This window comes from Leucoraja erinacea, chromosome 11 (genome assembly GCF_028641065.1).
Source record: "Leucoraja erinacea ecotype New England chromosome 11, Leri_hhj_1, whole genome shotgun sequence".
Classification (NCBI taxonomy): Eukaryota; Metazoa; Chordata; class Chondrichthyes; order Rajiformes; family Rajidae; genus Leucoraja; species Leucoraja erinaceus.
Window position 1 is genome coordinate 8,172,280 of NC_073387.1, and position 13,374 is coordinate 8,185,653.

At 45.2% G+C, this 13,374-nt stretch overlaps 1 protein-coding gene across 1 annotated transcript in view; it reads left to right on the forward strand.

Moving 5' to 3' along the window:
* LOC129701436 (dedicator of cytokinesis protein 2-like) overlaps window positions 1-13,374 on the forward strand; it is a 671,641-nt gene that overhangs the window by 607,472 nt on the left and 50,795 nt on the right. The gene's annotated exons all lie outside the window — the stretch shown is intronic.

The following is a 13,374-nucleotide window of genomic DNA, read 5'->3' on the forward strand; positions in this document are numbered from 1 at the left end:
TCAGTGAAAATGAATATAAATCTGCAGATTAAAGAAGAGACTCAAACCAAAATGTTACGTGTCCATTTCCTCTACAGTTGCTGCCTGTCCTGCTGAGTTACTCCAACACTTTGTGTTTTACTTGTGTCTGCAACTCATTGTTACACCTTCTCTCCATCCCAGTGTAATGGAAGGATACAGCCTCTACTGCTGTTCTGGGCAATACTGTGGGGATAGGTCCCAGGTATAGAATTATGCAGAGTGTGCTCATCTTAGATATGTTACTGATGGATTGCTGCAATCATTGTCACAGAGGGAAGTATAGAAGCAAGGGGAGGTAGAATGGAGTAAGATCATTGTGGAGGGCTTCGGGAAGCAAAGATTATCAGATCATCAGATTCCAGACAGACATCAACATTTTCATAACTATTCATTAAAAAAAAAATCAAGGGCAGAGAAAAGATGTTAATATTGATGATAACCATATTTAAGACAAATGATTTATTGGTGAAGCCTGGTAACTTGTATTAGAAATTAGTTTTGGAAAAACAACTCGCTTGTCTGTCTGAATCACAGACATGTTTGAAGCATAAAGTGCAGGATAGATTGTGATCAAAAGCAAGGATGTTATTAAATAAATACACATCATTACATTATTGCTGTGCAGCAGCAGTTCATAGACACAAAGACGGGAGAATGCTGCATTATTTATATAAACATGAGGCCTACAGTACAAAGCACACCTCTGAGTGCACTTCATGAAAGTTTGAAGCTTGTGAAAAAGAGTTATACATCAGGAACCTAGCGTATTGCAGTATGGGGACTGGCAAAGCAGATTAGAATCAGAATCCTTGCACCCCCAGATCATCCAGTGTTCTGTCAAGGACCTTCCACAATACTGTATGTTCCATCACAGTTAGATAAGGTGGCAAAGAGGGTTTTTGATACATTGGCCGTCATCAGTCAGGGTATCGAGTGTATATGTTGGGACATTATGTTTCAGTTGTACAAAACGTTGGTGAAACTGCATTTGGAGTATTATGTTCAGTCTTCGTCACACCGCCACAGAAGGAATGTCATTAAACTGGAAAGAGTGAAAAGAAGATTCATGATGATGTTGCCAGGAGTCGAGGGCTTGAGCTATAGGGAGTGGTGTGATAAGTAAGGATTTTATTCCCTGCAGCACAGGAGGCTACGAGGTGATCTACAGAGGTGCATAAAATAATGAGGGGAATTGATAGGGTGAATGCACAGGTTTTTTTAACCAGGACAAGGGGAATCAAGAACCAGGGGACGTAGGTTTAAGGTGAGAGGAACAAGATTTAATAGGAACCTGAGGGACAACCTTTTCAATCAGCTGATGGTGAGTATACGGAAAGAGGTGTCAGAGGAAGTAATTACATTTAAAAGATACTTGGGACGGTACATAGATAGGAAAGGTTCAGAAAGATATGGGTAAATGGGATTATTTTAGAGGGGACATCTTGGTTGTCATGCATAGGTTGGGCCAAAGGCCATATTTTCAGATTGTATGACACTATGACAACAACAAACCTTTTATTACTTTGTCAATTATTATCCCCTTTCTAATTATCAGCCATTGCTGAGTGGTAACAGTCTATTATCAGAGCATTACAGTTCAATACCCATTTCTAAGACTAGAATATAAAGGTTAGCATCAACTAGGGATTCATATTCCAGTCCATCCAAAGTCCTTATGAATTTCCTCTGCCCACTCACCATTGTCATCATTTCCTTCCTGTGACAGGGTGACCAGAACTGTACACAGTTCATAAGTTTAGTTTAGTTTAGTTTAATTTAGAGATATAGCATGGAAACAGGTCTGAAAAAGGGTCTCAACCCAAAACGTCACCCATCCCTTCTCTCCAGAGCGCTGCCTATCCCTCTCCATGTGAGTTACTCCAGCATTTTGTATCTATCTTCGATTAAAACCAGCATCTGCAGTTCTTTCTTGAGCTAAAGTACTACTTTATGCAGGTGGACAAAAGTGCTGAAGAAACTCAGCGGGTGCAGCAGCATCTATGGAGCGAAGGAAATAGGCAACGTTTCGGGCCGAAACCCTTCTTCAGACTTTTGTCTACCTTCCATTTTCCAGCATCTGCAGTTCCTTCTTAAATACTACTTTCTGAAATTTCCTGCAGTCTTGGACCGAGCTGTTCCCAAAGCAACCAGTGTTGCAACTCGTCATTTTGCTCTCAATGGTGCATCTGTAGAAGTTTGTAACAGTCATTGGAGACATGCCTAATTTCCTCTCCTCCCTGAGGTAGTGGAGGTGCGCTGTGCTTTCTTTGCTGTCGTTTCAATGTCTGGTCCACCACAGATTGTTGGTAATGCTTACAGCAAGGAACTTGATACTCTCAATCATTTCCACTTTGCCGGCTTTGACATTGATTGGGACATGTAGTCCACCATGTTTCCAGAAATCAATAACTAGTTGCTTTGCCTCGCTGACTTTGAGGGAAAAGTTGTTGGCCTGACCCAATGTTGCTAAGTTTGCTATCTCCTTCCTGTACTCTGTCTCGTCATTGTTCCTAACCCAGCCCACTACAGCGATGTCATCTGCAGTCTTGCATGCTCATCTACACATTCTGTGCAATCTGAGGAGCTGAACTGGAAGCTGCGAGTCCAAAGTTAAATCATTATTGCCTTCCTGTTTTTTAGCACTGCCCAGAGTGTTTAATTTAGTTTAGCTTTCAGATACAGCGCAAAAACAGACCCTTCGGCCCACCGTGTCCACGCCGACCAACGATCTCTGCACACTAACGCTATACTACACACACTAGGGACAATTTACAAGTACAGCAAACCAATTAACCTACAAACCTGCTGTACATCTTTGGCGTGTGGGAGGAAGCCGGAACTCCTGGAGAAAACCCATGCATGTCACGGGGAGAACGTACAAATTCCGTACAGACAGCATCAGTAGTCAGGATCAAACCCGGGTCTCTGGCGCTTACCGCTGTGCCACCATGCCATTCTCGGATATATGAAGCAACAAGACTCGGGACTGCAATAAGAAGAGAACAGAAGGCAAGGGGAGTATTCAGGAGGGGGGAATTAGATCAGATCCCATCATCATCTTCAGCCACTCATTGTCCCAGAATCACCAACACCACCTCCCAGCACAGTTCATTCTATGGGCAACAGAACATAGTTGTGCCTCTCTGCTCTCAGTTAGAACCCAATGTTTCTCGTGTCACATACCTCATCCTGCACAAGAGCAGAAGTCGATCTCAAGAGTCAAGAATGTGTCATTGTCATTTGTACCAAAAAATTTAACAATTATTTTCATACTTGCATCAGCTTAACAGTTCTGTAAACACAATGCTCATAGATAACAATAAACAAAAGAATGGTTAATAAATTAAAAATATATTAGTGCAAACCAAAAGCCCAAAGTCCTTAGTACAATCAAACCACTTTGTAGTTCATAGTTTAGTTGATGTTTGTCGTGTTCAAGGGCCTGATGTAGTTCTGTGGGTCAGAATGCTTTGTGCATGTCCTTGCTAAAAAGCTGTAAATGTGTGCATGCTGGTACATGTGGTTATGAGTCAGTTGACGGAGCTAAATATGGTGCCCATGTGAACTCTGCGGATGGAGGTTGTTGATAGGTGTGTGTAAATTGCCAAGTGAATAAAACTTGCAATGCAGCTGATGCAAAATAGCATTTGAAGATAAATTAATTGAAGGTACCTACTGGTCCAATCCCATTCAACCTTCACCCTCTCCATCACCATATCCAGATCCCAGGGCTACATCCCTGCTATTAACCTCCATTATTGTTACCATGCCTTCAAATTATGTATCTGGAGAGCCTTGTACACACACAATGACACAGAGCAATTTCCCTTTCTTTGACAATCGCCAATTCTTCGGTCCCAGGAGAACCATGGAAGATAGACACAAAGAACTGGAGTAACTCAATGGGTCAGGCAGCATCCCTGGAGAAGAAAGATGGGTTACGTTTTAGATCGGGACTCTTCTTCAGTCTGAAAAAGGACCCCTAACTGAAACGTCATCTATCCTTCTCCAGAGATGCTGCCTGACCCACTGAGTTACCCCAGCTCATTGTGTCTATCTTTGGTATAGACCAGCATCTGCACTTCCATCCTACACCAAAGGAACTATGGGGTGGGAGTCGGTCCAGGTTCATCCCCTGTACACAACCGTTCCTCTCTCTCTATCTGAGACAGATCTAATGTACTTGCAGTGGCCACAGCACGCTGTCCTTTTAAGTGATTCAAGCTCACCATAAGCAGTGCAATTTCAATTTTGCTTGATGTTGACTTTAAGACAATAAATATCATGCTGGAGATGGATATTATTCTCATTGTAAGGAAGTCGAGGTATCTTACCTCCACGCCAACCATCAGTTTGTGATTCCTCACTTACAATTTAGAGCTACTAAATGTAACCACTGCTGACATTCCTGGGATGGAGGACATTAGATCCAGGGACACTATGAGTTTGGCCGTGCTATTCTATCCATCTCCCAACAGATGTTCCAAAGACATTGTCTTTTATGGAGGGATTGGTCTTCAGGCCTGGATGCCAATTCTATTTCTTCGACATTTTAACTGTGTGGAAACACAAATATATTTAAATGATTAGTGCTGGGTGTGAATTCAAAGACAGAATTGATTGTCAGTAGGTGTTAGGGTAAAGATGCTGATGAGCGAACATTTATTTATATCCTCGCTAATAGACAATGAGACAAAAAGTCAAAGAACATCCAATTTAAATTATCGCAATGAAAAGTTTCAGAAGTATATTGGAAAAAGATAAGAAAGAAGAAATAGGCAAGGATTTCTTCCTTCAAGGCTTATTTACTAATCAAGCACATTTCCCTGCCTTTCCTTCATCCTCCATTTATTGCCCAGCAATAGTGAACATTGAACTGAGTGTCTTGCTGGAGCATTTCAGAGAGTGTTTTAACAATATATCGTAGTGGATCGGTAATTACATTTAGGTCAGAACAGATGAGGACGAAAGTGAACACGATGGGTTTTTATGACAATCTGCAGGTTTTGTGCTCACTGAAACCAAGCAGATTCTTTTGGAATTCACGATTGTTCATCTGCCTTGTACTCGGTTCGCTCTGCTGATAGCCAAGATCTCCGCACTGTATTGTACAGAGTTTGTATGAGCTGCTTGTGACTGCGTGGCTTTTCTCCAGGTGCTCCAGGTTCCTCCCACATTCCAAAGGCGCGCAGGTTTGTTGGTTGTTTGGCTTCTGTAAATCGTCGCTAGTATGTATGATAGGATTAGTTTACATGTGATCATTGGTCGGCATGGACTCGGTGGGCTGAAGGGCCTGTTTCCACGCTGTAGCTCTAAAACTAAAACAGAAACTAAACTAAAATGAAAACAACTAAATCAGTAAGTTGACCATCACTCCACCACTTCAGATTCTTCTACTTTTAAGAGAGTACTAGACTACGTGGGACCCGTTGGGTCTCGGCCCCTCGGCATCACACTCACACTAACCATCCCACACGCACGCACACACACACACACACTAACCACCGCCTTGATATTATATTATTATTATTCATTTGCTCCTTTTACCCCATCCCCACCCTATCCACACGCATAGCCCCCAACTCGCAGGTGCATCTAGAGAGAGAGAGGGCAGAGAGAGAGGGGGCAGAGACAGAGAGAGAGCAGCAGAGACAGTGGGAGAGGGCAGGGGGGGGGGGGGGAGAGAGGAAGGAAAGGAGGGGGGGAGAGAGGGGAGACGGGGAGAGAGGGGGTGAGAAACGGGGGAAGAATGGGGAGAGAGGGAATGAGGGGGGCAGTGAGGAGGGGGAGAGAGGGGGTTGGGGAGAGGGGAAAGAGCAGGGGGAGAGAGGGTGGGGAGAGGAGGAGGAGAGCATGGGCGGGGGAGATGAGGAGGGGGAGATGAGGAGAGGGAGAGAAGTGAAGGGAGGAAGAGGAGGGGGGAGAGGAGAGGGGGAGAGGAGGGGGAGGGGCTTGGGAGAGGAGGATGTGGGGGAGAGGAGGAGGGTGGTGAAGAGGAGGGTGAGAGAGGAGGAGGGGAGCTGGAAGCGTGGAGCAGTGGGGGAGGGGGAGCGTGGGGGGATGGGGGAGCGGGTGAGAGCGGGGAGTGGTGGGGGGGGGTGGAGTGGGGAGCGGGCATCAACCAAAGGACTATGAGTTTGATGGCTTCAATCCTGGCCCCGACTTGTTCATTCTTTCTGCGTCTTTTGAATAACAGGAGGAGGAGGGAGGGAGGGGGGGGGGGGGAGGAGGGAGGGTGGGTAGGGTTGACGTCACACTCGCAGCGAGAGCAAGATGGTGCAGACCCATTGTGACATCATAAGCGAAAGACAGTCATTATTATTTCAAAGTTTTGTCTGATTTTTGAACATCTTCATTAATAACTCGAGAAATAACGCATGACATTTTCAGGTAATGTGATTTCGGACTTTACGGGAAAAATCTCTACTGGAATATGTAAAAATGTTACCGTTAGTCCCTTGTTTTTCGATAGGATGTGATTATACACAAACACACAAACACCCACACCAATAAATACACATCCGATATCAGAGTTTTATAAGTATAGAGGTAGGTACCTGTTTGCTTAATATCTGCTCATTGTGTAATCTCCTTACTTTTTTTGTGGGATATTTTGTATATTAATGTTCCACTGAATGGAAACACACCTCATGAATCTTGCTGATGCTCAATTCTCTCCAATGAGTTCATCCTTTGTAAGTTCATCCTTGGCCCCTGTTCATATCCAGTCTCACTATCTCGTTCACTCCTGAACCTTTGCCTTCACAATCATACCTTGCTCATGTTGTATGCGTCACTGTGTGAGCGAACTCACGTAGATAATAGGCAAACTTTAGTTTAGAGTTTGGAGATATGGTGTGGAAACAGGCTCATTGGCCCACCGATTCCACACTGACCATTGATCACTCACAAACTAACTCTATCCTACACACTAAGGACAATGTACAGAAGCCAATTAACCTCAAAACCTGTACGTCTTTGGATGTGGGAGGTAACTGGAGGACCCAGAGAAAACCCAAAAGGAGAAAATGCAAACTCCATACAGACAGCACCCATGATCAAGATCAACCCCAGGTCTCTGGGATTGATCCGAATGTGGGCGGCGCGACTGACGTCGCTGCGGCCTCTGCAGTCCGTCTGTCTTTTTGTTATTTTTTGTCCCGTTTTAATGTAGTTTTTATTTTTTTGATGGGGTATTTGTGTGTATGTGTGTGTGTGGGGGGGGGGGGGGGGGGAAAATTTTTTTTCCCCTGCACGGAGAACCTGACCTTTCCCTGTCGGGTCTCCGTTGTCGTTGGGGCTGCACCGTGGAGCGGCCTCCAGCAGGAACGTCCTGGGGCTCCAGTCACGGAGCTGCGGAGCTACTCACCATCACGGAGCTGGTCGAGACCGGAGCGGGAGGAGCGGTGGTGGCGCGCTGCTGCGAGCCGACCCTCGGAGATTCGGAGGCTTACCGCAGGTCTGGTGGACAGTGACACCGGGAGCCCGCGGGTCCCTGCTGGGAGACCGCTTTTCGGGGCTTCTGCAACGGCGACTTCTCCCGCCCGAGTAGCGGAGTCGAGGATGACCTGGAGCGGGGCCTTACATCATCGCCCGGCGTGGCTTCAACGGCTGCGGGACTTTGCCAGCGCCCGCCCGGGGCTCCAACAACAAGACCCGGAGCGTGGCCTTGCATCACCCGGCGCGGCGTAAATGGCCGCGGGACAATTGTTATCGCCCGCCGGGGGCTCTGACTTTGACTCTGACATTGGGGGGAGAGGGAAGTGCAGGGGAGAGATACGTTTTTTTTTGCCTTCCATCACAGCGAGGTGGAGATGCGCTGTGATGGATGTCTGTGTAAATTGTGTTGTGTGGGTCTTTTTTTTTCTTGTATGTATGACTGCAGAAACAACATTTCACTTGAGCCTCTATGAGGTTCAAGTGACAAATAAATTGTATTGTATTGTATTGTATTGTATTGGTGCTGTATTGCAGCAAGTCTCCTGCTGCGCCACTGTGCCACCCACGGTGTGTATAAATAATATACAAACCCAGCTTTTGATTCGGTAAAGATCATAATCTTCTTGTGTGTCCTTTGATCACCAACCTTGCTCTGTAATTAAATGATCAACAACAGGTACTTCTATCTGCAACCACAGGAGATGTAACACCTGTCCCTATACCTCCTCCCACACATCCATCCAGGGACCACAACAGTTCTTCCAGGTGAGACAAAAGTTCACATGCACCTCCTCTAATCTTATCTACTGCATTTGGTGCTCCCAATGTGGTCTCCTGTACATCAGCGAGACCAAGCATACACTAGCCAACCATTTCGCCGAACACTTCTGGTCGGTCTGCCCAGGTCTGCCGCATCTCTCTGTTGCTAAGTATTTTAACTCTCTTTCTCATTCCCAATCTGACTTTCCTGCCATGTGCCTCCTCTATTACCAACGTGAGTACACATGCAAACAGGAGGAACAGCACCTCATATTCCGGATAGCTTACATTAAGTACATTGGGTGACTTTCAACCCAAAAGTATGAATATTGAACATCTCCAAATTTAAGTAACTAACCTACAAACACACCACCTTCCGGGTGTGTCAGGGGTTATGGGGAGAAGGTTGGAGAATGAATGGAGTTGAGAGAGAAGGATAAACAGCCATGATTGAATGGTGGAGTAGCCTTGATGCTCCGAAGGGCTTAAATCTGCTTCTATAACTTCCTCCTTTCCGATCCCCACCTTCCCCGCCCCCCCCTTCCCTGCGCCCTACTTGAATGCACACCATTTCTCCCTTTCCCCCGTTCCCTTCTACATGTATTCCTTCATCTTGCTTCACATTCCATGCCTCTTCTGTCCTCATCTCCTTATCTCACATTTGTTGTCTTTTCATCTCTCTCCTTTGTTCAACTATCCACCAATTCAAAACCCCCCCTTCACCCGCATCCACCTATCACTTGCTGGATTTTCTCCTGCCCCCACCTCTCTTCCAGCTTTCTCCTCTACTATAATCAGTCAGAAGAAGGATCCCAACCCAAAATGTCTGACCCACAGAGTTACTCCAGTACTGTTTGAGTCTTTTTGTGCTACTTGGTGTTTCTGTGCAGTCACATCTCGTTGTTCTGCCACAGTTTCTCATCTTTCACTCGTATGAAAATATTCAGATTTATCTTTTGTAGAAACAACGTTGGATTCACACTCTCCTACATTGAATTCCATCTGCAACATATTACTACTTAGTTTGCCTACATCCCTTGGTGCCCTCCTGCTCCTATCTGCATAACTCACAGACCCTTGAAGATAGTGTCATCTAAAAACACCGTTGCTCGCTTTGGCCATGTCATTTATATACAGCATGACAAGCTGGGGGTCACTGTATACATTTCTGGGAAAACCCGCCACATTTCCTACAAACTCCCATAAATTCAGATTTGAAATCCAAAAAGCCACTCATTTGTCCAATATGTTATTGATTGACTAAAATTGTTTGGTTGCATCTTTGACACAAGGCGTGGTGGATGTCTGGATCGTGCTACCAGGGGTGGTGGTAAAGACATGTAAGAAGCATTCATTGCAGGCCGAGGAGATTAGTTTAATTTGTCATCAAGTAGACTCAAGGAACTGCAGATGTTGGTTTACAAAAAAAGACACAAAGTTCTCGAGTAACTCAGCGGTCAGGCAGCATCTCTGGAGAACATGGCGACGTGAAGTTTTGGGTTGGGACCCTTCTTCAGACTGATTCCGGGAGAGGGAAGGGGGGTAAAGACAGCTGGAGAGATATTTCCGTGTATGTTCCTTCCTCTGGTTTCACAATTCACAACTGTTCTATCCTTATCTCACATATTTAGTCTTTTCATCTCTAGGCTATGTCCAACCATCTGCTTGTCAACCCCCCCCCCCCCCCCCCCCTTGTATCCCCCGTCACTCACCATGCTTTGTCCTGACCTTCCTCTCCTCCAGCTTTCTCTCCCCCCTCCCTACACGCTAATTAGTCTGAAGAAGGGTCTCCACCTGAACATCACCCAGTCATGTTCTCCCCAAATGCTGCCTGACCACTGAGCTACTCCAGCACTTTGTGCTTTCAAAACAAATGTTGGTATCATGTTCACCACGAACATTGTGGCCTGAGGACCTGTTCTTGTGCAGTAATGTTATACGATCTATATCCAACATTACTTATTCACACTGAGTTCCTTCAAACAGTTCATGCTTATTTCAATATGCATTTGCTTTGGTGCTGATGATAATGTGATACTTTCCAGTATTTTTTTCATCAGTGAGGCTTGCAAAATACCAGAGATAAGCATCTTGTTAATAACTAAAAAGTCATTTGTTTTCTCTGTGTTTCTCAATAGCCCAATAGATTTATGCCTGCCGCATTCTAATACTGTTTGACACTGCATTCACCTCTGATAAAAGATACCTCTATATTACCATCGCTTCCCTTAACTTCTTCGTAGAATCATAGAATCAGACATACAGAGAATACCTGTTGGCTCATTGTGTTTATGTAAATCAGTATGAAGCTACCCATCCTAATCTTATGAAGACTCTTTGACTTGAAACAATAACTCTGTTCCTCGTTCCACATATGCTGTCTGATCTGCGGGTTAAGTCCAGCATTTGCTATCTTATTTCAGCTTTCTAGTATCTGCTTTTTTTTATATCATTGGAGCCTACCTCATCTATTTGGATCTAATTTACTGTCAAAGTATCTGCCATGCAATGCTGGATGGGAAGAATTTTTTTCCCAAACAAATATTATTGGGAAGAGCAAACTCTTTAGTTTCTACAGCAAGCTCTGCTCATGAACTAGCTTCCTATCTCTGCCATTTAGAGTGTCATAGTCTAACTGCATTCCAACATAAACTCTCAAGAATATTTTTCACCATCACTGTGGCCTCCTACCTTAAATTCCATATCAATGACCGAATGAGAATCAGCATCACCTTGCCTACTGTTCAAATACTTGTCCGTGCTTTTGTTACACCAAACGTGAAGGTAGACAAAAATGCTGGAGAAGGCAGGTTAGGCAGCATCTATGGAGCGAAGGAATAGGTGATGTTCAGGTCGAGACCCTTCTTCAGACTGATATGGGGGTGGTGTGTGGGGGGGGGGGGGGGGGGGGGGGGGGGGAGGGAAAAAGGAAGGAAAAGGCAGAGGCAGTGGGCTGTGGGAGAGCTGGGAAGGGGAGGGGAAGGAGGGAGAAAGCAAGGACTACCTGAAATTGGAGAAGTCATTGTTCATACCACTGGGGTGTAAACTACCCAAGCGAAATATGAGGTGCTGCTCCTCCAATTTGCAGTGGGACTCAATCTGGCCATAGAGGAGGCCCAGGACAGAAAGGTCAGATTCGGAATGGGAGGGGGAGTTGAAGTGCTGAGCCACCGGGAGATCAGGTTGGTTATTGTGAACCGAGGGGAGGTGTTGGGCGAAGCGATTGCCAAGCCTGCGCTTGGTCTCACCGATGTAGAGCAGCTGACACCTAGAGCAGCAGATGCAATAGATGAGGTTGGAGGAGGAGCAGGTGAACCTCTGCCGCACCTGGAAAGACTGCTTGGGTGCTTGGATGGAGTCAGTTGGGGGGGGGTAAAACGACAAGTGTAGCATTTCCTGCGGTTCCAAGGGAAAGTGCCAGGAGAGGGGGTGGTTTGGTTGGGAAGGGATAAATTGACCAGGGAGTACAGAGGGAGCGGTCTCTGTGGAAAGCCGAAAGGGGAGGAGATGGCAAGATGTGGCCAGTGGTGTGGTCCCGTTGGAGGTGCGAAAATGTCGGAGGATTATTTGTTGTATGTGACGGCTGGTAGGGTGGACGTTGAGGACGAGGGGGACTCTGCTCTTGTTACAAATGGGGGGATGGGGAGTGAGAGAAGAGTTTCGGGATATTGAAGAGACCCTGGTGAGAGCCTCAACTATAGTAGAAGAGTGGAACCCCAATTCCCTAAAGAATGAGGACATCCTGGGTGCAGATGCGGCATAGACAGAGGATATGGGAGTAAGGGATGGAGTCCTTACAGGAAGCAGGGTGGGAAGAAGTGTAGTCCAGATGGCCATGGGAGTCAGTGGGTTTATAGTAGATGTCAGTCAGTAGTTTATCACCTGTGATGGAGTACTTAAGCATTGAAGTACTTAAAGACATGAAGTACTTAAGGTTTTCAAGGGGTCAGCGTGGGTTTTTCACCGAGTTCTTCGGTTTCCTCCCACACTCCAACGATGTAGAGGTTTGCCGGTTAATTGGCTTGGTATAAATGTAAATTCTCCCTCATGTGTGTTATGGGCCAAATACTAGCAAATGAGCCAAACCCAGTATGCCAAGTTGGTTAGCGTGGGCAAGATGCGCCTCAGGGCCTGTTTCTATGTTGTGTAGCTCTATGATGCTATGATTCTAAATTGGAAGACATTCATAAATATACAATTTTGGCAGACCAGTAAACCAAAAATAAACATAGTTTTGTTGATGATTAACATTCATTATCTTTCATTTATGGATAAAGTTCAGCTCTGGCCATGAGAGCAAGGCCCATCTGCAATGGTCCTGTGATTGCCCCACTCCTACACCAATCATCCGCTCCTTAAATAATTCCCAGGCTTTTGCCTCTTAATCTATTTAGGAATATTCTGGCGGTCGTCAGTCTTAATGTGATAGAAATCTCAGAGGCTTTGGTAAATGCTGAACCTAAATTGTAAAATTCTTTATTGATAGCACAGTGGAACAACATTATTCTTAACCATGATTCTACATCCTCCAGTTTAACCCTTTTGATTATGTCTGTGTTCAATGGCATATCATGGTTCCATTTCCAGTATCATGACATGACATGAGAATTAAGGGACTGAAGTTTAGGGGTAACATGAGGGGGAACTTCTTTACTCAGAGAGTGGTGGCTTTGGAAAGGTCCAGCGAGGTGGGTGGAGGCAGGTTGTTTTTTCATCTAAAATAAATTGGATCATTCTATGGATTGGAAGGGAATTTTGTCTGAGCGCAGGTATATGGGACTAGGGGAGATTATGTGTTCGGCACGGACTTCCATGGGGCTGTAATGTTATATTATGGTTATATGGTTATCCTCTTAGTAAATACAATTTAAGGTCAGGACCTCTTTTCCTCTAAGTCATTCTATTACATTTTGTCTCATCGCAGCACCATTTCCAGGGCTTGAATATTCCTTTTGCCACATTCAAGTCACAAGGTGGACACTACATTCTTTATTTCTAACATGGTTATTGTCTTGACTGAAATAATCAAGAGATACATGTTCCCTATGCTGGCAATCATCAGGTTCTGGTCTCTATTCTGTATATAACCATGCTGACTGGTCAACTTTAGACTCATCTTCAATTAAATTGCAAGAAGGAAAAATCTAGATTCCC